Source organism: Halichoeres trimaculatus, unplaced genomic scaffold (assembly GCF_033239565.1).
Source record: "Halichoeres trimaculatus isolate MK-OKI-2021-1 unplaced genomic scaffold, fHalTri1.1 fHalTri1_scaffold_5, whole genome shotgun sequence".
Taxonomy (NCBI): Eukaryota; Metazoa; Chordata; class Actinopteri; order Labriformes; family Labridae; genus Halichoeres; species Halichoeres trimaculatus.
The window spans coordinates 33056701-33080039 of record NW_027437183.1 but is presented as its reverse complement, the minus strand read 5'-3'; positions in this window follow the sequence as shown (position 1 = coordinate 33080039).

The following is a 23339-nucleotide window of genomic DNA, read 5'->3' as shown; positions in this document are numbered from 1 at the left end:
GTTTTCAACACAGTTTGCAGCAAAGCTTTTCATCCTTTCTCCACATGTGTACATCTGGATTTCTGTCCATACAAAAAAACTTTTGGACAAAAGCTCCGACTCTCCATACATGTGTAAAATCTACATTTAGGAGCAATAAAACACTAAGAAACCAGTTATTTTTTTCAACAATTTAATTCAAGGCTCTGTGTTTTTAGACCTCTTGGGTTATAGAGCTGTACAAGCATTTGGCTGCAGTGTGTTTTATGTGTTGTTATCATAGTTGTGTTAGCTTCTACCCAATGAGTGACATTTAACCAGTGATGTGTGTTTTGTTCATTGTTATTTTTACGTCCATAACTGAGACAATGTATAGTCCATGTACTGATGACATAGAGGTCAATAGCCAGTCTCCTTCCATCTTATGTCTAAAAGTGCTGTTAACCTTTGTTTGGAATGTTGTCTGAATCATTTTTGACCAGAAAGTGATCAGAAAAAGCTGCAGACACCCTCTCAAAAAATATTACCACCTGAAATAACAGAGATGCTGATTTGGGCTGGATTGATGTCATTAGAGGACCTTTGTGTGTCTCAACATATGGTTGGTTATTTGCCCTGGAGTTTTTTTTGACATGGTCAATCTGCATGGGATTAAAATCTCAGACATAGAGCTTTAATTTACACATTTGTGGATGGCATGATGAACTGTGTTCACAGACAGGTGGAATCAGCGGAAATGTCACTGATCAAGAGCAGTAATCTCAACTACAGTGGCATGTCTGTTTTTATTATTATCAGGAATATCCATTCATTTTCTGAACCCCTTATCCTGTTCAGGGTCACGGGTGGCTGGAGCCTATCCCAGCTGTCATTGGGTGAGAGGCGGGGTACACCCTGGACTGGTCGCCAGTCAATCACAGGGCTGACACATAGAGACAGACAACCATTCACTCACACACACCTAGGGACAATTTAAAGTGTTCAATTAACTTGATGAGCATGTTTTTGGACTTTTGGACTTTTGGACTTTTGTGCAGCCCATTATCAGGAATGTTTTTTTTTTTTTTTTAAATATTAGTTGCCTCGTTACATTATAAAAAAAAACCATGGCTCAGTTAAACATTGAAAAAAAGGTGTTTTCTGTAATTCAGACAGCTCAAGCATTCCACTGTGATGTACAACACTATCCAGAATAAAAGTCATGAGTGTTTTATAACAACATGATGTGGCAGTGTGGCCTTTCCCAACAACAAAGGCTTTAAACAGATTTTTATCAAAGCGATGCAGTCGCTCAGTGTCGGGGGGGCAAGACAGAAGAGGTAAACAGATAAACAACAGCCTTGAGCTGCGCATTTTGGCATCTTCTATCCATAATAAAAGCCCACTAATGAATGACAGTGACAAACAGCAGCATTCTATGCCACAAACATAAGAACATGACTGTAGTCCAAAAATCACAGCCAAAACTCTTCAGGAAAAACTTAAATGCAACAGTATAAATGAATGCAATGTGTGCCTTGCATTACTTATCATCACTGTTCTGCTTGCTTATAATGTCCATCTTTCTATCTTTTTGGCTCACATTACGAAAAAGCTAACAGCTCAGACACACCAGATATGGCCCCAGTCTCACTCTGCTTCATTGTGTGTTGACTGCAGACATCAACTCATACAGGATGCAGGATCAGTCTAGCAAGCTGCATGACTAGCCACGTTTACATGGACCCAAATATTCCACTTGCATTCGGTTTATTTGCTCAAACATAAAGAATTTAACCTTTGTATACACCTCATTCTGAAAGGAAAGTGCCAATCCGAATGGAAACTTAATGGGTTTCACAGGGGTGGAATATTCCTTTCCCCAAACCGATTGAGGTATCATGTATCAACTCAAATGGAAAGTTGTCAGGGTGCGTTTTTTCAGCACGAGCTCAGATATGACGTAAGACGAAACTACAGACGTTCTTTGATAAATCACGTGATATTTACGTTATTCTGCGCATGCTCCATTGACTATTCTGTTTGATTATAGCGGCACATGTAGACCAGAGATTGGAATATTCCTTTCCATGTATATTATTGTTTTCAGAAAAGTCATTCAGAAAGATTCCATTTGGGAAGTCAAAAAACTCCTCATGTAACCGTGATTACTGACAGGCAGCTGGAGTCGACAGGCTGAGGAGTTCCCGTGCTTCTCACTCCATTGATGAGCCTCTCTTCATTCATGGAAAAACCTCAAACCTGTTGTCTCCTGGCCTGGCTCCGCTCATATTGTTGGTTTGTTGTTGTAGTCAAGCTAAATGCCATATGGTTTTGATACAGTTTGTTTTACTTCGAAAGTCACTGGGTGTTTTTAGGTAGTTTCCGTCCACGGCTTATTGTCCCGCTCAATCTGCCATATGATGAATTGACGCATCACAGCCCCAATGTCAACATGGGAGGGATGAAGGCTTGACCGCTGTTGTGGGAAAAAAAAAAATCTGCTTGGGTTACTGCTACAGAGTCATGAGTTTTCAATGCCGCGATCTCCACTACAGAGTCATGAGTTTTCAATGCCGCGATCTCCACTACAGAGTCATGAGTTTTCAATGCCACGATCTCCACTACAGAGTCGTGAGTTTTCAATGCCGTGATCTCCACTACAGAGTCATGTCTTGTTTGTATGCAGAGCTGCTCAGGAGCCTAGAGTTCACAGGCTTTCAGCAGAAATTCAAAGCGTGGGGAACATTTTTCTGTAATTGTTCCACAATTTTTGACAGATTTTTTCGCAGTCTGGTAAATCTCTGTCTGTCTTCACTTCTGAGAGACTCAGCCTCTCTAAGATGATCTTTTCATACCCAGTCAACTCTCTGATCTGTTGCCAGTTATTAAATTATTTGCAAAATGCTCCTGACACTGTTTTTTATTTGAACCACTTACTTTTTAAGCCCTTCAATGCCACTGTCCCAACTTTTATTAGAGGTGTTGTTGCCATCAGTTTCAAAATGGGCTAATATTTCACATGAAACAGTAAAATGTCTCACTGTAAACATCTGATATGTTGTCTAAGTTCTACTGTGAATTAAATATGGATTTCTGAGATTTGCAAATCATTGTTTTCTGTTTTATTTACATTTTACATAACGTCCCAACTGTGTTTGGTTTTATGTATATGAGTGTAAGACAGTTTTTCAAGACATATTTACTCTTAGTTGTTCTTGTTCCTAAAATCATCACAGGGCAAAGTTCCCAGCAAGTGTTGTTTTTTTAGAGCAGCCTTAACTAAAGGCTGCTGAAATATGTTGAAAGCTGATTGCAGTATCAATATTGTCCTCTGAATACCTCGTAATATGCAAATTTTTGAATCCAACCATCTGTTGAAAGTATAAAAAGAGCGTTTTATGACCACGACTTCACCACATCTCGACAAATCCAGTCTGATCTTATCATCAGAAAGGTAAGGGTTTGGTTTTAACTCCTAATCCAGCGTCATATGATATATTCTTGATTTGACCCACACTGTGCTTATTCATTTACAATAATAGATGTAAACTAGAAGACATTCACCAACAACAGGGAATCAGATATTGTTAAGTTCCAGCTTCAGAGATGATTTCCCCAAAGGGACGTTTGAGAAGTCATGTGGTGAAGCTTCTCTCAGTCCTGTCTTTCTCTCAGCTCTATTAGTTCAGATGACATTTCTCTTTCTGGCTGTTCAAATGGATCACTCTACTGTCACGCTAAGCTAACATTTAGCTCTTTCTGTTTCCTGCAGATGGCACTCACTTATCAACTCATTGTGCTCCTTGGCTTGAGCAGTGGACTGTGGATGGGAGCAGATGTAAGTCTTGTTGGATTCTTCTGGAGCTCTGTGGGCTGAGCTGTGTGCTCCAACTACAAATGTCTGATCACAGATAATATTGGTCACTTTAGGGGAATTTTTAGAAAGTCTTCAATCAGATTTTAATCCATACATTTTTGGAATGTGAACATGTTTAATGATGACAGTTGAAGCCAAACTCCCTCAGTGGACTTTGTTACGGCTCCTTTTTTCTGTTTCTTTGTTAAATGTCCTCTCCAAGAATCCTGAAAGTAAACTTCTGTTTAGTTGAGCCGCCAACATCATGTTTTCAGCTTTAATCTTGAGAGTTAAACTGATGAAAATGTTTTTTCTTGTTTTCACAGGCTGCAGACTGTAAATCAGGTAGGTACTGGTCTCTCTGTGTCATAATGGAGTCATATTCAGTGTCTGCAGCCAAGCATCAGATGGTCTCCAGCTGTCAAAGTGCTCTGAAGGCCTGAGCTGGTCTCAGTTCTGGTTCCAGTCTGTCCTTGAAATAGTGCTGTATAGGTTGTCTGAGCAGCAGCTGGAGATGAAGCCGTGTTCAGGTTGAGTCCAGCTGCAGCTTCCAGCAGCTCTATCAGCTGTGATGTAGTTTAAGAGAGAAAATAAAGTGGAGGGAGGAGTTTGAGGTGATATCCTCTAAAAACACACACAGGGCTCATAGAGCACACTCTCACAGTCAGAGACCAGAGGGTTTGATAACTCTCCATCCTTTCTCAGTCAGCAGATGGACTTTCTGTATTATTTAGCTATTTGTATGTAAAGAATCAACAAAAGTCTTTCTAACATGACATTTGTGTTGTTGAAGGTTGCTGCTTGATCTGCCCTGGGGGATGGGAAAGATATAACGGTCGCTGTTATGAGTTTGTGAACCAACTGAAGGACTGGAGTGAAGCTGAGGTACTCATAACACTGTGTTTACTGCATGTTTGTCACAAGAATCTTTCTGATGTTAATGTTTTCTCTAAACTTTTATTTGGTGATTATATTTCTGCTTCTAATTCTGCCTCTCACTTTGTTTGCTCACTTTAGGATGAATGTATAGCCAGAGGTGGCAACCTGGCTTCTATCCATTCTGCAGCAGATTTGGAATATTTCAGAGGATTAGCGAGACCAGATGGTGAACCAACAAGAACTTGGGTTGGAGGCAATGATATAATCAAGGTAAGTGAATTATGTCTGGTTATTTATTGAAAAAAAATGGATACATGAAGGCCGATAGTTCTGGGGGGATATGGAGGTGAAGGTGTGCACAGATATCAGCACGAAGAAACCTGAGGCAGAGACAGAATCATGGTCAAAAAGAGAGCAGCGAAGTGACCAACTGATGATGACGATGTGCCACCATGTTCAGTAACAAAAATGATCTCTCACTGACTGAAAATGTTTGGGGTATTTTGTTTTTTCATTCAGGAGGGTTCATGGAAATTTGCTGATGGCACAGACTTTCCTGCCTCTCTTCCTGGTTGGGGTCCCCCCCCTGCTGCGGAACCAAACGATCCCGCACAGGGACCTGAAGACTGCATGGAAATCATGGCTGTAAATGAAGCTGGAGGTACAAATTTACATTTCATCACTCTTTTGTGACATTCGTGAAACCTTTTGTTTATACTGAATCTTAAATGAACCATTAAAAACCTTTGATGGATAAAAAAGAAACCTTTTTCTCCAGAAGTGTCAACCTTTCATACTGTCACAGTGAGCTAACTAAAGGATTGAGTGGGTCACTCAGAGCATTGTGTCCAATCACTTGTTTTTTTGTGTGTTTTCCCACAGATGAGCAGCCCCTCAACGATGCTCCATGTAATGTCAAGAAAGCTTTCATTTGTTGCCGAGACCCCAGAGCAGTCAGTAGAACATAAAAAAGCAACATCTTCAGTGATCCTGCTGGAAATCTCTTCACTGCCATTCTTGATAACATCAGTGTTTGAAGATTTTTTGACATTAGGGATTATTTGAAATGTTTTAATAAATCAATTCTCAGCATTCATCATGAGTCTTCCCTTTTCTTTTTTTTTTCTATTCATTGCTAAATGGACTTACAGCTACGGTTGGTGTCACAGACTCTGCTTTTTGGAGCACTCCTTTGGTTAGTCAAAGAGCCTGCTCTGGCCTTCAAAGGAATGAACTGCATATCTCCCGTAAAAATGTAACAACAAGCTTGGGGAGGAACACTGAGCTCATTAACTAGAGGTTTTGACATGGTTTGCCTGCTACAGACTTTGTAAACATAAACTATGAACTAAGCATGCATCCTAAGGGGTTTGTTCTCTAGCTACATGGTGTGTTAATAAAACCTACACTCACCGTCCACTTTATTAGATCCACCTCGCTAGTACTGGGTTGGTCCCCTTTTACCTTCAGAACTGCCTTAATCCTTAGTGGCATAGATTCAACAAGGTACGGGAAACATTCCTCAGAGAGTTTGGTTCATATTGACATGATAGCATCACACAGTTGCTGCAGATTTGTCGGCTGAACATCCATGATCAGAATCTCCCGTTCCACCACATCCCAAAGGTGCTCTATTGGATTGAGATCTGGGGTCTGTGGAGGACATTTGAGTACAGTGAACTCATTGTCATGTTGAAGAAACCAGTCTGAGATGATTCCAGCTTTATGACATGGAGCGTTATCCTGCTGGAAGTAGCCATCAGAAGATGGGTACACTGTGCTCATAAAGGGATGGACATGGTCAGCAACAATACTCAGGTAGGCTGTGGACTTTAAACCATGCTCAGTTGGTACTAAGGGGCCCAAAGTGAGCCAAGAAAATATCCCCCACACCTTTACACCACCAGCAGCAGCCTGAACCGTTGATACAAGGCAGGATGGATCCATGTTTCATGTTGTTGACGCCAAATTCTGACCCTACCATCTGAATGTGGAGCAGAAATCCAGACTCATCAGACCAGGCAACGTTTTTCTAATCTTCTATTGTCCAGTTTTGGTGTTGCTGTGTGAACTGTAGCCTCAGTTTCCTGTTCTTAGCTGACAGGAGGGTCACCCGGTGTGGTCTTCTGCTGCTGTAGCCCATCTGCCTCAAGGTTGGACGTGTTGTGTTCAGAGATGCTCTTCTGCAGACCTCGGTTGTAACCAGTGGTTATTTGAGTTACTGTTGCCTTTCTATCAGCTCCAACCAGTCTGTCCATTCTCCTCTGACCTCTGGCATCAACAAGACATTTTGTCCCACAGAACTGCTGCTCACTGGATATTTTCTCTTTTTGGGATCATTCTCTGTAAACCCTAGAGATGGTTGTTGGTTAAAATCCCAGTAGATCAGCAGTTTCTGAAATACTCAGATCAGCCCGTCTGGCACCAACAACCATGCCACGTTCAAAGTCTCTTAATTCACCTTTCTTTCTTCATTCTGATGCTCAGTTTAAACTGCAGCAGATCGTCTTGATCATGTCTACATGCCTAAATGCATCAAGTAGCTGCCATGTGATTGGCTGATAAGAAATTTGCATTCATGAGCAGTTGGACAGGTGTGCCTAATAAAGTGGCCAGTGAGTGTATGTGTTACAATGTCTGCTGCAGACCCAACATTTACCTACTAAGGGCGCGGTCACACTAGCTGTCCAAACCGTGCGGTGCTCAAGCGCGAGGAGAGAGAGGTGGACTTTGGCACGGTTTACTTCATGCACGAGCACAAACACTCTGACAGTGCGTGTGATCCATGAACTATGATCACCTCAAGATCATCCTTTAACAATCATTTTAAATAAAGCGGGTTGTTAGAGGGCTGTGTCGGGCCAAATCGACTTACCATCAGTCTAAAAGTCTCTAAAGTTGTAGCAGTGCTCTCTGTGTCTTATTGTGCTGACTCTGATGAGATCGCGCCTCATGTAAACAAATGCTTCACGATGACATAGGCGAGCCATGCGTGTGTCTGATACCCGCTAAAGTCTGGTTCACATAGGGGTAGTGTGGCCGTACTCTCCAGCTGGGGAACAGTGCTGTGGGGGGGCAATCGTGCTTTAGCTCAGCACGGTATGAATGGCGAGTGTGGCCGCGCCCTAATTGTGAGTTTCCACTTCAGTGTTCCTGTGCTGCTGTTCTGTCTGAAGCCGCAAACAGGTAATTTTTTTGAGAAAACACTTAAACACAAGCAAATGTTTTCACACTAAGAAATTACATCTAGAGGAGTTTTCTTGTGATCCAGTTCTTCACCAGCAAAGAGGTAGTGTCAGAGAAACTGACCGTCAGAGCTCATAACAAAGAGGGAGACAGGCCACAGTCTTTTGGCTGAGATTACAGTTTCAGAGTGAGACTAAAAAATACTATTTACTGAAGCTCTCTCCTGTCTGTCAACCAGATAATGATCAGAAATAAACACTTATGATACAAATTAGAGCCACAAATGAACCAGTCTACTGATGGATCGTTCTGCATCATATTAGAGGACGATGAAAGTCAGCAAATACAAGCTGAGCAATGACGTGCAGCTTCTGATTTTGTGTGAAGGGATGGGTACCTTTCACATTTGAAACGATACGGTACCAATTCCCGGTACCTGGCAACCGTTACTGGCACTCAACGGTACCAATTTTCAGTACTCTTGTATGTTTATGTGGCAAAAAGTATCAATTTGTTAAATAATAAAATTAAACTCTTTTTGATTTAACATATTTATTCTTCAGTATGTGACCTTGTAATGCTGTGTTCATGTACAGCATGGAAAACTTTTGAAAGAATTCGGTCGGTACCTATAAAAGTACCTAATTTGATACCCATCCCTATTTGTGTGATTCACAAAAACATTACTTTTTGCACATAAACCTTCTGCAAAAGAGCAAAAAACAGTTATTTTGAATGTGATGGCAGCAACACCTTTAAAAGAAAAAGCAGGGACAGGGCCATGTTTACGTCTGTGTAGCATCCCCTCTTCTTAAACAACAGTCTGTAAACGTCAGAGGACGGAGGAGACCAGTTTCTGGAGTTTAAAGGGAATGTCATCTCATATAATGTAAGATTCTAGCTGCTCATCAGTACTTTTGATTTCCATTTCTTTCGATTTACCGCTCCGTACTGCACTGCACTGCACTGCACTGCACTGTACTGTAATGTACCGTATCATTAATGGATCTGTGTTCAACCCAACTACAGATACTGAGAATGACATTTTAAAAAACAAGTTGGTGCTGTTTAAATCATGAATCATGAACAGGTGAAGAAACAAAACTGAGACTACTAGAAGATAACTTATAAATTAAGAACACACACACACACTTATTTTATCATACTCTTACTCAACTGTTAACAAGTGAAAACATGACTGAGCCAATAATCAAACTAAAATACATCGTTTTGTTTTTTTAAATTCATCATCAAAAAGTGAACAATGTAACGTCATTTTATAAGCTAGCATCACAATTGTAAATACACTGATTTGAAAATGGTATGGATACATTGGTTTATTTTGGGATGGTGATGCTGAACTCAGAGAAACCAAAATATGGTATTGCTGGTCCGCCTGCACCCTCTAGTGGTGTACTCAGGCTGCTTGAAGGGTACGTCTTTGGTTTTACTTTAAAATCTTAAGAGGGGCAACCAAAGGGAAAAAAAATCTATTTACATTAAGTTAATTACATAAACATCCAAAGTGCACTATTATGAGTAAAGTTTTAAAGAGGAGCATCCAGAAGGAACTTTTTACACCCAGTTTAACACCAAGAGGACATCTTTTTCATGTTTTTACAACAGCGCATCCAGAGGGCATGGGAAGGCCATGGACTTTTGGTTTACCAAAATAAAAGTCCTGAAAAAACATTGGGCCGCTCAGCACTTAAAAGTAAGGAATAGCTTATCTAGGCTGGTATACTGTATGGCAGGGGAAGGGGCACCATGAGGGACCCCTGAATCTGACTGACACACATCCACTGAGCAGGAGATATAGTCTGAGTTTCAACAGTAGGACCTTGTCTATTTCCTGAACATTGGTTGCTTAGGTAAAATGAACTCAACCAATGTCCAGGAAGCCCTCTAAGGGTTGTGTTGGAGGCCCAGTAGAAATATTGGTTTCCAGGGCTGTTACTCAAAATTATCTGGTTCCTGGTCCCAGGTTGCTCACACAAGGCTCTGCTCAGGCCCAGGACCAGAGTAGAGTACCACTGTTTTAGCATGATAGCCTCAACAATAGGGGTCTGACTGTATTGTTTTGCCCTGGGACAACAGTCAAACAAAAAAAGCAAATGTCTTTGCACCCCCAATTAAAAAAAGAAAAGAAAGAACAACTTTTTTTTGTTCTTCATTTGTCTTTAAAAGTATTTTTCAGTTTAATCAGGCTAAATGACAAAAATAAACATACCAATTCATAGGAATGACTCCTGTGAAGTTTTGTCTCAAAACAGGGATCCCAAACACCTGACGAAACATGCCACCCACCAATCCCCCACTGTTTGGCTAGATAAATATCTTGGGATATTATATTTCAAATAAGATGTTTTAAAACATTTAAAGGGACAGTGTAATAACAAAAAAAGTGTTTTTTGTTTGTTTGCTTTTTTGCCTCAGGGCAACGCCATGCCATAGAGGGTTAGCATAATCAAACCATTTATAACCGCTTATGAATGGCACACTCCTGCTAAAATTTGGCATTAAAAATAACACGTGCCGAAGTAGAACTTGGAAAGGACTGAGAAATGTGATTATTCTCTTTGGGCATTAGTTACCCCCCCAAACATTCAGGCTATAACTCAGCTCGGTAACAGCTGCTTGTGATTTATTGGTTTTAACTTTGGAAGTGAGAGAGGCTTTATTGTGCAACAACTGAACTTTTAGTGCCAACTTTGGCTCAGTCAGAGGAATGAAACTCTCTCGTCATGCATTAACCAAGGCACTGAGGAGCTGATGTAGCCAACACTCTGTTAACGATGTGCCTCATGTGAGTTGTGAACCTGGAACCAATGTGAGTCACAACATTAGCAAGTAGAAACAAAAGATTAATTTAAGACTGGAGCAATGATTTTTTTTTAATTGCACAACCGTTGAAAAACAGAAATGATGAATTGACCCCTCTTCCTTTGTTTGACTGACTACATCAGGAGTTTCCTAACATCCTTGTGCCATAATCACAGACTGATGAAATCAAACCTCACCTGTCCCTCAGGTGTCTCTTGATACCAGATGATAAGTAATCAGTTTCCTGCAGTGTTAAGCAAAGTATTTTATCCTCCTTTCCCACCATCCTCTCATATTGATATTTTACCAAAATCTCCCGTATTAGAATGGAATTTAACAAACAAAAACAAAAAAGTTCCTCCCCCTCTCCAAACTGAACTCTGTCGCTAGCCTTGTATAATTAGGTGGGACGGCTCGCAGCAGGCGCCAGAAAGTTTCACAAAACTAAACATCAGCAAACTCTGCTTCTGACCGAGGAACATGTTCTCCATTAGGGGGCGATATGGGGAAAACAAGTCAGGATTTTTTTATAGCAGGATCAGGATTTTATCAGGATTGTTTTTCATATTCAGACTATTTTGACTTAAAACAACACTTTTAGCCCCCAAAACTTCTGATCCTGCATTCTGAACTATATGTTCTGATGTGCCTTGAACAACAAACCTATTTTCACATCATGATAAATCCATCCATCTAAAGACATCAGCTGCAGGGCTGGCCCTAGCTCAGCAGGCAACCTGGGTGAAAGACAAATACGCACCACCCCCCGCCCTCTGCGGCACACACGCAAACATACATACATACAATAAAATAAATACATAATAAATTGTGAAGATAAACATATATACATTGCACACTAAAACTTTACAAACAGGACTTTTTGTGAAATAAAAACAATACAGCAAATCTTAAAACTTTTCAAAACAGTGCAATGAGCAAAATATGCACACCATTGGAATATTTAGAACCATAATAAAAATAAATAAAAATTAACAATACCTCCAAGTTTAGTGCAAAAGCCCCTGGGGGAAAAAGTGCAATTCCAAAAACCTCTCTCTCTATTACAACATGGTAACATCCCACTTCTTGTCATTGAAATAATCAACAAAACAATACAACCAAGGCAAACCGGACCGGGAAGAGAACTCACCTACCCATGAGTGCTAGCGCGTGCATACTGCCGTAAAGGTACAGATCTGCCGGCTGTTTGCAGGATGGATCGCGACGAGGTAATTTATTTAATTTTGACTAAATGACGATGTTTAAAATCGCTAAGTTCAACTGGTTTTATTACTGTGAAGTCGCCCCTGCGCTCATCCTGTTGAAGCGATGAAGTGAATAAAAGTAAAGACAACCACAAGCTGGCGATATCACACACTTGAAATAGGTCTAAACGAAACTACGCACTGGTACGTTCTCAAGAATACAGTAAACGGATGGTAAACAATCAACATGTACTTACAAGTCCAGCAATAAAAGGGCCAAGTCAGCATCGGTTAGACATCCCTCCTCGACTTATATTTCACGCCAGCAAATGAACACCGTACCGATGTTTATTTTGCGCCTAGGTCGCCTATGCCAAAGGCTGGCCCTGGTCAGCTGTAAGAGTTACGTTTCTGCTGAATCTACACAGCTTTAGCTTTAGACAAGTAGCCTTTGCACAGTCCAAATGTAGTTTTGTTTGGTGTTACTCATACTTTGGTTTTGTTTTTGCACTCTACAGAAAATGACAGATATGTCTCTCAATACTAATCCTCTTTGCATCAAAAGTATAGTTTGTTGAAGACTGGGAGCTAAAGAAATTAACTGATCAAACTATTCATGTTGATAATCGCCTGGTTTAAAGGGGAAAGGAAGTCATGCATTGCAGAGTCACTTCAGGGATCCCTTCCAGGTCTGCAGGAATATAGTTACTGGAACAACAAACCTACCATGACATCACCCTCTTAAAAGTAATGGCTGTTATTCAAAGACATATGGCTGCTTGCCACATGTGTAGCACTTCCCTGCCCCCGCCTCTCTGGGGGACATTGGAAAGAAATAGTTTTCCCTGTAAATTTCACTCTCAGGTTATTCCTTTCACTCCCTGGGGTTACAGAGGCTCATACAGCTGAATCACAACTGTCAACTGGTCAACATCAGACTGAGTGGAGCAGCCTGTCTATGCTCCTGATTTGGATGACATAGTATGTAATGAAGTGTGCTAACTCAAAATAACTCACTTGGACAAAATTTGCTTGTTTTATTCTGTTGTGAATTAAAATGTTTCAGGATGACATGTGTGGCTGTTCTTTGTTTGTCAGGGACTGTGGACTGTGCTGCCGCCTGTCTCCAAACAAAGATTTTTTATCTCACCGAAATATTTTCTGGCTAAAGGCTCTGTTCAGACTTTCTGTTTAGTGTTGACTGCAGTGACACGTGGTGAGAACCAGGGGTTTTCTATAGCCTTGTTTCTACCGAGCAGTCCGGTTTGGTTCGTCTCAGTACAGCGCGCATTTTGTGGCATTTCCACTGACTTATCACGGGACAGATCCCCAAATAACCAAGACGAGCGGTCCCACTTTTTGGGACCCTACAGTACGGGCGCCAGGGTGCTGTCAATCATGTAAAGCTACTACAACGATACCAGAAGGACAGAATAAAGACTATAAAAAGCACAATACCCCTCTTTAAAAGTCCCAAATCATTATCATCATCATTTTGCTTGTATTAATGAACTTTTCAGTAAGTTCACACTGCATTAACTTTCTGCTCCCCCAACTCCTGTTTTATGTATATCCCAGAACACTTTGTAGAAAGAAAATCATTTTGCAACTACAGGTTTATTTGATATCGTTCAGTCCCGATCTTCATGTTTGGCTGGGATATAGGTTGTAAATAATCACTGATTAAATGCAGAGTGGTCAAGTAACTAGGTAAAAATACTTGGCTACCTTACTTAAATAAAAATTTGGGTATCTATACTTTACTTAAGTAATTATTTTTTAGCCAACTTTTTATTTCTACTCCTTACATTTTCAGGCAAATATCTGTACTTTCCACTCCGCACATTTAAAAAAAAGCCTCGCTACTCCTGTTTTATTTCAGCTCGTCATCGTTCAAAAAGACACCAAAAAAAGTCTATCCTATCCTAAAATCATTGAAATTGCATCATCCATAAGGAATGAATTTAATTGTGGATGATGAGATGTATAAACGTAATGCCATTCCAACACCCTGCTGGTTTGTACGAGACCCATCACACCTGCATATGACACAGACTGCCCCACAGTTCAGCAAGGAGATGACAGACGTTTGGAATATGGTGTGAAGATGTCTTGTCAGTGGCAGAGACTCAAGAGGGGGGATGGACTATATGAACTATAGGCCCCTGTGGTACAGCCTAAGCTTTTGACCTTAAGCCACGTTTCCACCAAGCAGTCCGGTTCGGTTCGTCTCAGTTTGGTGCGCATTTTGTAGAGTTTCCACTGACTTACCCAGGCACAGATCCCCAAATAACTCAGACGAGCTGTTCCAATTTTTGGGACCCTTTCGTATGGGTGCCAGACTGAACCGATCAACTCTTGGAAAGTGGATCTACAACACTGCAGACCGTTGATTGGTCTAAAGAATCGTCACTTAAACATGCGACAGCAGCTGCATTTCTCCGGGTGGCACACAGACTTCTCTGAAACAAAGCTTGATTGCACTTTGTAACAGAGAGCTACATGCCAATCACAGAGAGGATAAAATGCTGCATGTCTTCCATCTATGCTCTTTGTTTACTGTGTTCTTCTCTGTTGGATTTATTAGCGGGGTACACTAACAGTGTGTCTCAAATCGCATACTTCCATACTATGTACTCAAAATTTTCTAATTGAGTGTACTAAGCATACTACATACTCACTGGCTTAGTGCACGAATTTTGAGGGTGTAGTGCTGTCTCAAATGGCATACTGCCGAGCGCCGTACTTACCGGAAATGACGACATGATGTCGACCTCTTCTTCTTCTTCTACGTCTAATTGTGACCGGCTTCCAGCGCATTTCCGCCAAATACCGCCACCATTTGCCAGCAAATTTTCAAAGCCTTTTCAGCAGTATATTAAACACAGCTAAGAACACGATCAGAATATCAAGATCTTATCATCTTTCATTGTATTTACAACGAATTTCAATCGCGCTTTGCTACGCGAGCCAACAACATCTCCTCCTCCTCCTACTGGCTAAAGATGTCCTGGTGTGTATTGTTTATTTGTATTTTTACCGTGCTGAGCAAACGGCCACAGCTCTCTTCCGCCATTGCTGCCAGAGGAGGAAATGAGTGCTTTGAGTGTTCACAGCTGCATACTCAAAATCCGGGCCGATTTGAGCACATCATCCGGATACTTTTGCATACTCATTTTTCGCATACTATGCACTCTGTTTTTCATTTTGATGCAGTATACTCAAAATTTTGAGTATTTGAGTATGGAAGTATGCGATTTGGGACACGCTATAAGTCGGACTGCTTGGTGGAAACAGGGCTGTAACGTCAACCCCCTCACCGGCTTCAAGTTTTTTTTTTTCATACTTTAAGTAGTTCTGAAATCAGTACTTTTACACTTTAACTTAAGAAAAAAGCTTGAGTTGATACTTCAACCTCTACAAAAGTCTTTTTAAACCATAGTAGCTTTACATCCACTTGAGTAATGAATGTGAATACTTTTGACACCCCTGCTGGGATACATTTGTAGATAATCACTGATACATGATGGTGACCACTGGTTACTGTTTATGGTAAGGACATTATTAGATGCGTTAATTTTAAACTTGGTAGTTGATGACAAATTGACACATACCCAAATAAGTTTAACACCACTGTTATTCAAAGCTGTCTAAATCAAACCTGCTTTAGCAAATCATCCTTTCAACATACAGAGCTGGTTCCTGCACAGGCCTGAGTTTATTGGAGCTTCCCTGAAAGCAGCTTTCAAGTAACGGTAAGAAAGTTCTCATCTGTGATAAATTTTATACTTTGGAAGTGCCAAAGCCAAGACTGGAACCAGATGGAGGAGACATTAGTCTGTTTGATACTTCCTGTTTTTTTCCTGCTGGGTTGTTTAGGAATGTTGCACTGACTTATCTCAGCTCATGAAATACTTCACAACAAACCATTTATCACTTTCAAGCTTCGTCGGCCTGTTTTCAGGTTTGTTTCTATTTAAGTTTAACCATCCAGAAATCAAAGGTAGTATCAGCAGAGCGTCATGTCTGACTGGGAAAAAATGAACACATTCAAAGTATTTAAATTTTCATCAAACAAGGCTTAAAAAAATAAATAAAAATAAAATTCCCTACCAGTCTTGAACTGATATTAGGATCAGATACATACAGGAGCTCCATCAGTCCATAAAACAGCTAAGATCTCAGTCCACCACTGCTTGACATGATGGCACGATAAACAAATCTGAGCATCAAAAAGGAAGAGCAGGAGGAGCACAGAACACTGATCAAGAGCTTCACGACATGGTGTGACAACAACCACGAATCCTGAAATACACCAGATGGGTCTCCTGTCGGTCACTGCTCCGTCATGACACCTGATCAGAAAGGTTTTCTTTCTAGTCAATCCATCAGCTAACACTGGATCCTTTACATAGTGTTACGGCTGCGAGGCTGGTCCAGCAGGTCACATGTTTGTGATGCATCATTGTAGCATAGGGAAGATCAAATGGAACAGGAAATTGTGCACAGAAACTACCAAAAATAACCCAGTGACTTTCAAAGTTTAAAAAAAGTGTCAAAATCAGTTTGTATTTATCTTGATTACGATGATAAACGGACACAATGAGCGGAGCCAGACCTGGAGTCAACAGGTTTGAGGTTGAACAGCCTAATATCAATCAAGAGAGACTTATCAATGGTGTGGGAAGCGTGAGAACTCCTTGGTCTGAGACCCCAGCTGTCTGTCAGTCATGGGGCTTGACAGACTGAAAATGAGCAGGTTTGAGTCCACAAACGCTGTCAAGACACAACAGAGCCAAGTGAAGCTCAACATCAGCAAGACCAGGGGGCTAGTAGTGGATTACCGAAGGAAGAGGAGCCCCATCGCCCCTGCCCCCATCCAGGGAAGGTTGTAGAGAGGGTTGACTCCTAACTGTACCTCGGGGTACAAATCAACAACAAACTGGACTGGTCCAGGCTTCTGGCACTGGTCTGCCATCAAGTGAGGCCGGTGTGGCCCATGTGGAATGCAGGATGTCTTCTTAGAAATTATGCACTGTCTTTTTTTATTGTGTGGCAGCCTGGATGTGTGATGACAAGCAGAGTAGGATGGTGACTTCCTTAGCCCCATACACACACACACACACACACACACACACACACACACACACACAAACACACACACACAAACACACACACACACCAACCTGCAGTAAATCAGGAGGATGCAGCAGCTGGATGCAGTAAGGAACAATACTATACAATACATAAAAGTGTGTAACTTCAATAAAACAATAAGCTTTCTTCAACAACATCACCGCCTCTGACGACATCAGCTTGGCTTCCAGCACCACTGTCAGGAACCTGGGAGTTCTTTTGGATCAGGACCTGTCCTTTAACTCTCACATCCAACAGGTCTCAAGGACGGCATTTTTTCATCTTCGCAATTTCAAGAGAATTAGACACATCTTGTCTTGGAGCGATGCTGAGAAACTAGTCCATTCTTTCGTTTCTTCTAGGCTGGACTACTGTAACTCTCTTTTATCCGGCTGTCCTAATAAGTCTATAAGGACTCTTCAGCTGGTTCAGAATGCTGCCGCTCGGGTACTGACTTGGACTGGGAGGAGAGAGCACATCTCTCCAGTGTTAGCCTCTCTACACTGGTTACCTATAAAATCTAGGATAGAGTTTAAAATTCTTCTTCTGACTTACAAAGCGCTTAATGGCATCGGGCCATCCTATCTTAAAGACGTAATTATTCTGTGTTATCAGTCGAGGTCACTGCGTTCTCAACATGCAGGTCTGCTCGTTGTACCTAGGGTCTCTAAAAGTAGTATGGGAGGTCGAGCCTTTAGTTATCAGGCTCCTCTTCTTTGGAATAACTTACTGGTTGAGGTCCGGGGAGCAGACACGGTCTCAACCTTTAAGAATAGACTTAAAACTTTCCTTTTTGATAAAGCTTACAGTTAGAGCTGGATCAGGTCTGAACCAGCTCTTAGTCATGCTGCTATAGGTTTAGACTGCTGGGGGGAACTGACACACAGGGCTCCTGTTTCCCTCTTTTTCTGTCAGTCTAACTTCTAGTCTTACTGTCCTGTTATAGTTACTGACCATACACCTCTATGGGAGGATCTGAGTTTGTCTTGTAGGTTCCTGGGGATCGGTGAAGTAGACGCCCTGCTGCTGTGCTCCTGTCCGACACCAGCTGCTACGGCTGTAGATTGTTGCTGGGAATGGCCTGCTGGTTTCACCTTAACTGTCGCCACAGCGCCAAACTTCAGACTGCGTCTGTCTCTCTCCCCCTTTCTGTGTACGTGTGTACGTGTGTGTGTGTGTGTGTGTGTGTGTGTGTGTGTGTGTGTGTGTGTGTGTGTGTGTGTGTGTGTGTGTCTGTCTGTCTGTATATGTGTGTGTGTCTGTGTGCGTGTGTGTGTATCCCTATCCCCCCCGTCTCTCTCCCACTCTCTCTCCTCTATCTGTCTCTCTCTCTAACCCCAACACAGTCGAGACAGATGTCTGTCTAACATGAGTCTGGTTCTGTCCGAGGTTTCTGCCCGTTAAAGGGAAGTTTTTCCTTGCCATTGTAACTTGCTAAATGCTGCAAAGTCCTGTACTCATGGTGGATTAAGATAAGATAAGACTCCTTATCTTGTCTTGATGTTGGGTTTCTAAAATTTTATTAACATTTACGGGTCTAGACCTGTAAATGTTTTTGTAAAGTGTCTTGAAATAACATTTGTTATGATTTGGCGCTATCTAAATAAAGACTGATTGATTGATTGATTGATTGAATAATAAGATTGTATAGTGGATGTGTTTTAACTCATTCAAGTTAAGGAGTGTAAGTTATCTTAACTGTTTTTACCATCAATATGAATTCATATAACATTTTGACATAGCTGTCAACTCTCACACATTGGCCGTGAGACACACGCAATTGACTGGCTCACGCCAAGCTCACATTGGCTCCGGTACGGTTGCAGTCCAGATACCGTGCAGATTTTCCACAAGCTGCCACTCACATCAGCTCCAGATAGAGGCTCCGGTGCCAGGTGCAGAAAGGGCACTCGCGAGAGTAGAAGGTCACGTGGGTTCACGTTCTTGTCTGGACTTGAGCGAGAGATTTATTCCTCTTATGTTTATTATTTTTAATAACGTTACTTTTTTCTTTTCTTGAATTATCCTTATAATAGAATGGGATGTGTCATTTAAAATGGGATGACTTTCCACTTCAAGGATGAGTCTCTCGTCGTCCCTTGTTGTCAAAATGAGTGAGGAGATGCTGTGCTGCTCACTTTTGCGACCTCGTGTCACCGGGTATGATGTAATGTTTACATTTACTACTAGCACGAATGTGCTGTGGAAGAAGAGTTAAGTTACATTTGTTTGTTCACTGATTTTATTTTTAAAAAACAACAGATCTTCATGTCACCCGGCAATTCACTTCCTGTACAGCCCATCATATTTCATTCAGCTTGACGCAGACCCTCTCCGGCGTCTGGAAAAGATAGACTTCTTGCGGATTCTTTCCATTGTGCCATACGGCTCCCGTAACCGGACTCGCAATGCGAGGTGCGCGTTGATGTCATTCTTGGCGCGCGCACCTCGCGACCTCGCAACTGCGTCAAGCATAAACTAGGCTTAAGTGTCTGTCTCCTCTTCGGAAAAAAAAATCCATTCTGTTCTCTGTTTTCTGGTTATGATCCTGAATGGGTCAAACTAAATATTGCTGGCTATACGGCAAAATGTTGGTTGGCCCCTCCAAATCTCATTCCAAGGATTTTTGAAAAGTTGATAGCCCTGTTTTTAACTAGACATCTCATCATGAAATAATAACATTGTTAAACACATGAACCTTTGTGTTCTTTAAACCACAATATCTTAAGAATCTCAGCCCAGAGTAACATACCGTACCTGAATGTTTAATGACACAGTAGGGTGGTGACTTTTTAAGCCACATACACACACACACACCAACCTGGAGGATACACGTTGCTAATGTTAGCCGCTAGCTAGCGATCTTTTATCCCTCACACAACATGTGATATCGAACGGTTAACTCAACAAAAACATGGCGAATCATAGAGAAGGCACTCATCAGTTAGTCAGGTATTATCTTAAGTTATGTAGCCTATGTGTGTGTTGAAATGAATGTAAACGTACACTCTTACAGAGAGGTTCACACATTACCTGCAGTAAATCCTCCGGGGCTGGGCTGCAGTTGCACACCACAGGCAGTAGGTGTCACTCTTGAGCCATCTAGCTGAATTTAACTGCAAACCTGTTCAACGATGTTACACCGGCACGGTCAACAAGCTGGTGACGAGGGCCCGCTCTGTGGTCTGACTTGAACTGGACAGTTTGGAGTCAGCGGCTGAGAGGAGGATGAAGGACAGGGTTGAGACCGTCTAGGATAACCCCTCTGACCCTCTCCATGATGAGCTGGGTAGCTTCCTTAGTCAGCGCATCATCCCACCCAGGTGTAAGGCTGGTGTTTGTGACCACTGCCAGCAGACAGTTTAACAGCCCTGGAAGCCTGTCCAAATGCTGAACAGTTCCCCCCAAAACTAGACACTACGTTGCACCTTAACTCACCTCATGCCTCCTATAAATTACTGTCACTCTGCCTCCCCTTTATCTTTATATAATTTTATTGTTAATTGTAAAATCTACTCTGGTTTATTCCACTTATTTCATTTACCTTATGCATATTTAGCCTATTTTATTGTTCTTATTATACTTACTACACATATTTTTCTGCACCGATTCTTCACTTTATAACTTGCTGTTAGCAGCAACAAACAAATTTACCCCCAGCGATAAAGTCTTTATTAGTTCTTTTAAGAATAAATGTGCGTGGGTACAAGAATAGAGTCATGAGAGTAGGACAGCAATGATATGAGAGTAAAGTCTCAATGTTACAAGAGTTGTTTCTTTGCTAGGAGAGTGAAGTTGCAGTGTTGCCAGAGAAAAGTTGTAATGTTACGAGAATAAAGTCGCTGTTTCAGGATTAAGGTCAACTAGTTACTAGAGTGAAGTGATGGCTTTCAATATCTGGTGTCTGTTAAGAATTAGTTAGAAATAGTTTGATCTATTCGCATCATTAGCTTTCATGCTTAACAATCTCCCTTGGAGCTTAAGTTGTATTTTGGCCTTTTTCAAATTGGCTGCTCTCATGACATCATCTGCGCTCTTCTCTTCAGGAAATCATGGCTTATTTTCAAGGAGTTTCAGGAACAAAAACAAAAATGTAGTCTCTGCTTTGGAAGAAGCAATATTTACTAAAATGTTTACTAAAAATGATGCTGAAAACCATCCAGTTTATCAAATGTCATACAAAAAAAAATTATAATAATAATAATGCAGTATTTTTTTGTGTATTTTTTTTTTAAAAGGGCGAAAAAACATCTCAGCTCCAAATAAAGTTACAACTTTTTCTGGTAATGTTTGGAAGTACTGTGCAGTACATTATGACTTTAATCTAACCAAATTTTTTCCTAAAAAAATCTGATTTTTCCTCTGAGCACCCTGACTTAAATTTTAGGGGAAAAAAAAAAAAGATTTTTTTTTTTTTTCACAAGGTTTTTTTTTTTTTTTATCTCTCTCTTCATTACAACTTTTTCCTTGTCAGACTATAACTTTTTCCCCTTGATATTTTGAGTTTTTCTCTTTAACTTTTTTTTTTTTTTTTTTTTTTTTTTTACTGTGGCCATAATGCGCTGTCATTCTACAGCTTCCACCTTGGTCTGGGTTTTTTTTTATATGTATATATCTAAATCTTGTAGGGAAATAGGTAAAAGTTCAATTAAACAGGCTTTGATATACGCGTTTAATCATCTGGAGATGTACACTTTATTACCAAAAGTATTTGCTCACCTGCCTTGACTCACATATGAACTTAGGTGTCATCCCATTCCTGACCCATAGGGTTCAACATGATGTTGGTCCACTTTTTGCAGCTGTTACAGCTTCAACTCCTCTGGGAAGGCTGGGAGGTCACAAGGTTGAGGAGTGTGTTTATAGGAATTCTGTACCATTCTTCTAAAAGTGCATTGGTGAGGTCACACACTGATGTTGGTGGAGAAGGCCTGGCTCTCAGTCCCCGCTCTAATTCATCCCAAAGGTGTTCTATCGGGTTCAGGTCAGGACTCTGTGCAGGCCAGTCAAGTTCATCCACACCAGACTCTGTCATGCATGTCTTTATGGACCTTGTTTTGTGCAATGGTGCACAGTCAGGTCAGAAGAGGAAGGGGTCTGCTCCAAACTGTTCCCACAAGGTTGGGAGAATGGAATTGTCCAAAATGTTTTGGTATCCTGAAACATTTAAAGTTCCTTTCACACCCAGCTCCTGAGAAACAGCCCACACCATAATTCCTCCTCCACCAAATTTCATACTTGGCCCAATGCAATCTAAAATGTACCGTTCTCCTGGCAACCTCCACACCCAGACTCGTCCATCAGATTGCCAGATGGAAAAGCGTGGTTCATCTCTCCAGAGAACGCATCTCCACTGCTCCAGAGTACTGTGGCGGCGTTCTTTACACCACCGCATCTGATGCTTTGCTTTGCACTTGGTGATGTATGGCTTGGATGCAGCTGCTCAGCCATGGAAACCCACTCCATGAAGCTCTCTGTGCACTGTACTTGGGCTAATCTAAAGGCCACATGAAATTTGGAGCTCTGTAGCAAATGACTGTGCAGAAAGTTGGCGACCTCTTTGCATTATGTGCCCCAGCATCCGCTGACCCCTTTCTGTCAGTTTACATGGCCCACCACTTCATGGCTGAGTTGCTGTTGTTCCCAAACTCTTCCACTTTTTTTATAATAAAGCTAACAGGTGGCTGTGGGATATTTAAGGGTGGGGAAATTTCATGACTGGATTTGTTGCACAGGTGGTGTCCCATGACAGTTTCACGCTGGAATTTACTGAGCTCCTGAGAGCGACCCGTTCTTTCACACGTTTGTAAAAACAGTCTGCATGCCTAGGTGCTTGATTTTATTCACATGTGGCCAGACCAAGTGATTAGGACACCTGATTCTGATCATTTGGATGGGTCAGCGAATACTACTGGTAATAAAAAGTGATAACCTTTGAGGCACTGTTTTTATTTTGTGGGTTAGTTAGTTTGTAATTATTACATATCACTGGACCTGTGGAGTCTGATGTTCCAGACTTCAAATCTGTATCAGGGTTCAGCGTTGCTTTGGGCTAAATGCTGAGTTCAGCGCTGCACATTCGCAGTATGTTTCAATGCAGAAATGACAAATTTTAAGAGTTCTGTTTAGATTTACACAGAAACTGTATTTAATGATAATAACATGTCTTGGAAAAAAGCTGAATTAGTTTCTGATTTCACTCTTAAAAGCAGTTTGTGAGACATCTGATGGTTGAAATGTGAAAAACAGACGAAAAAGCTTTACAATGAATGTGTGAAAAAGTCAGAAACAAC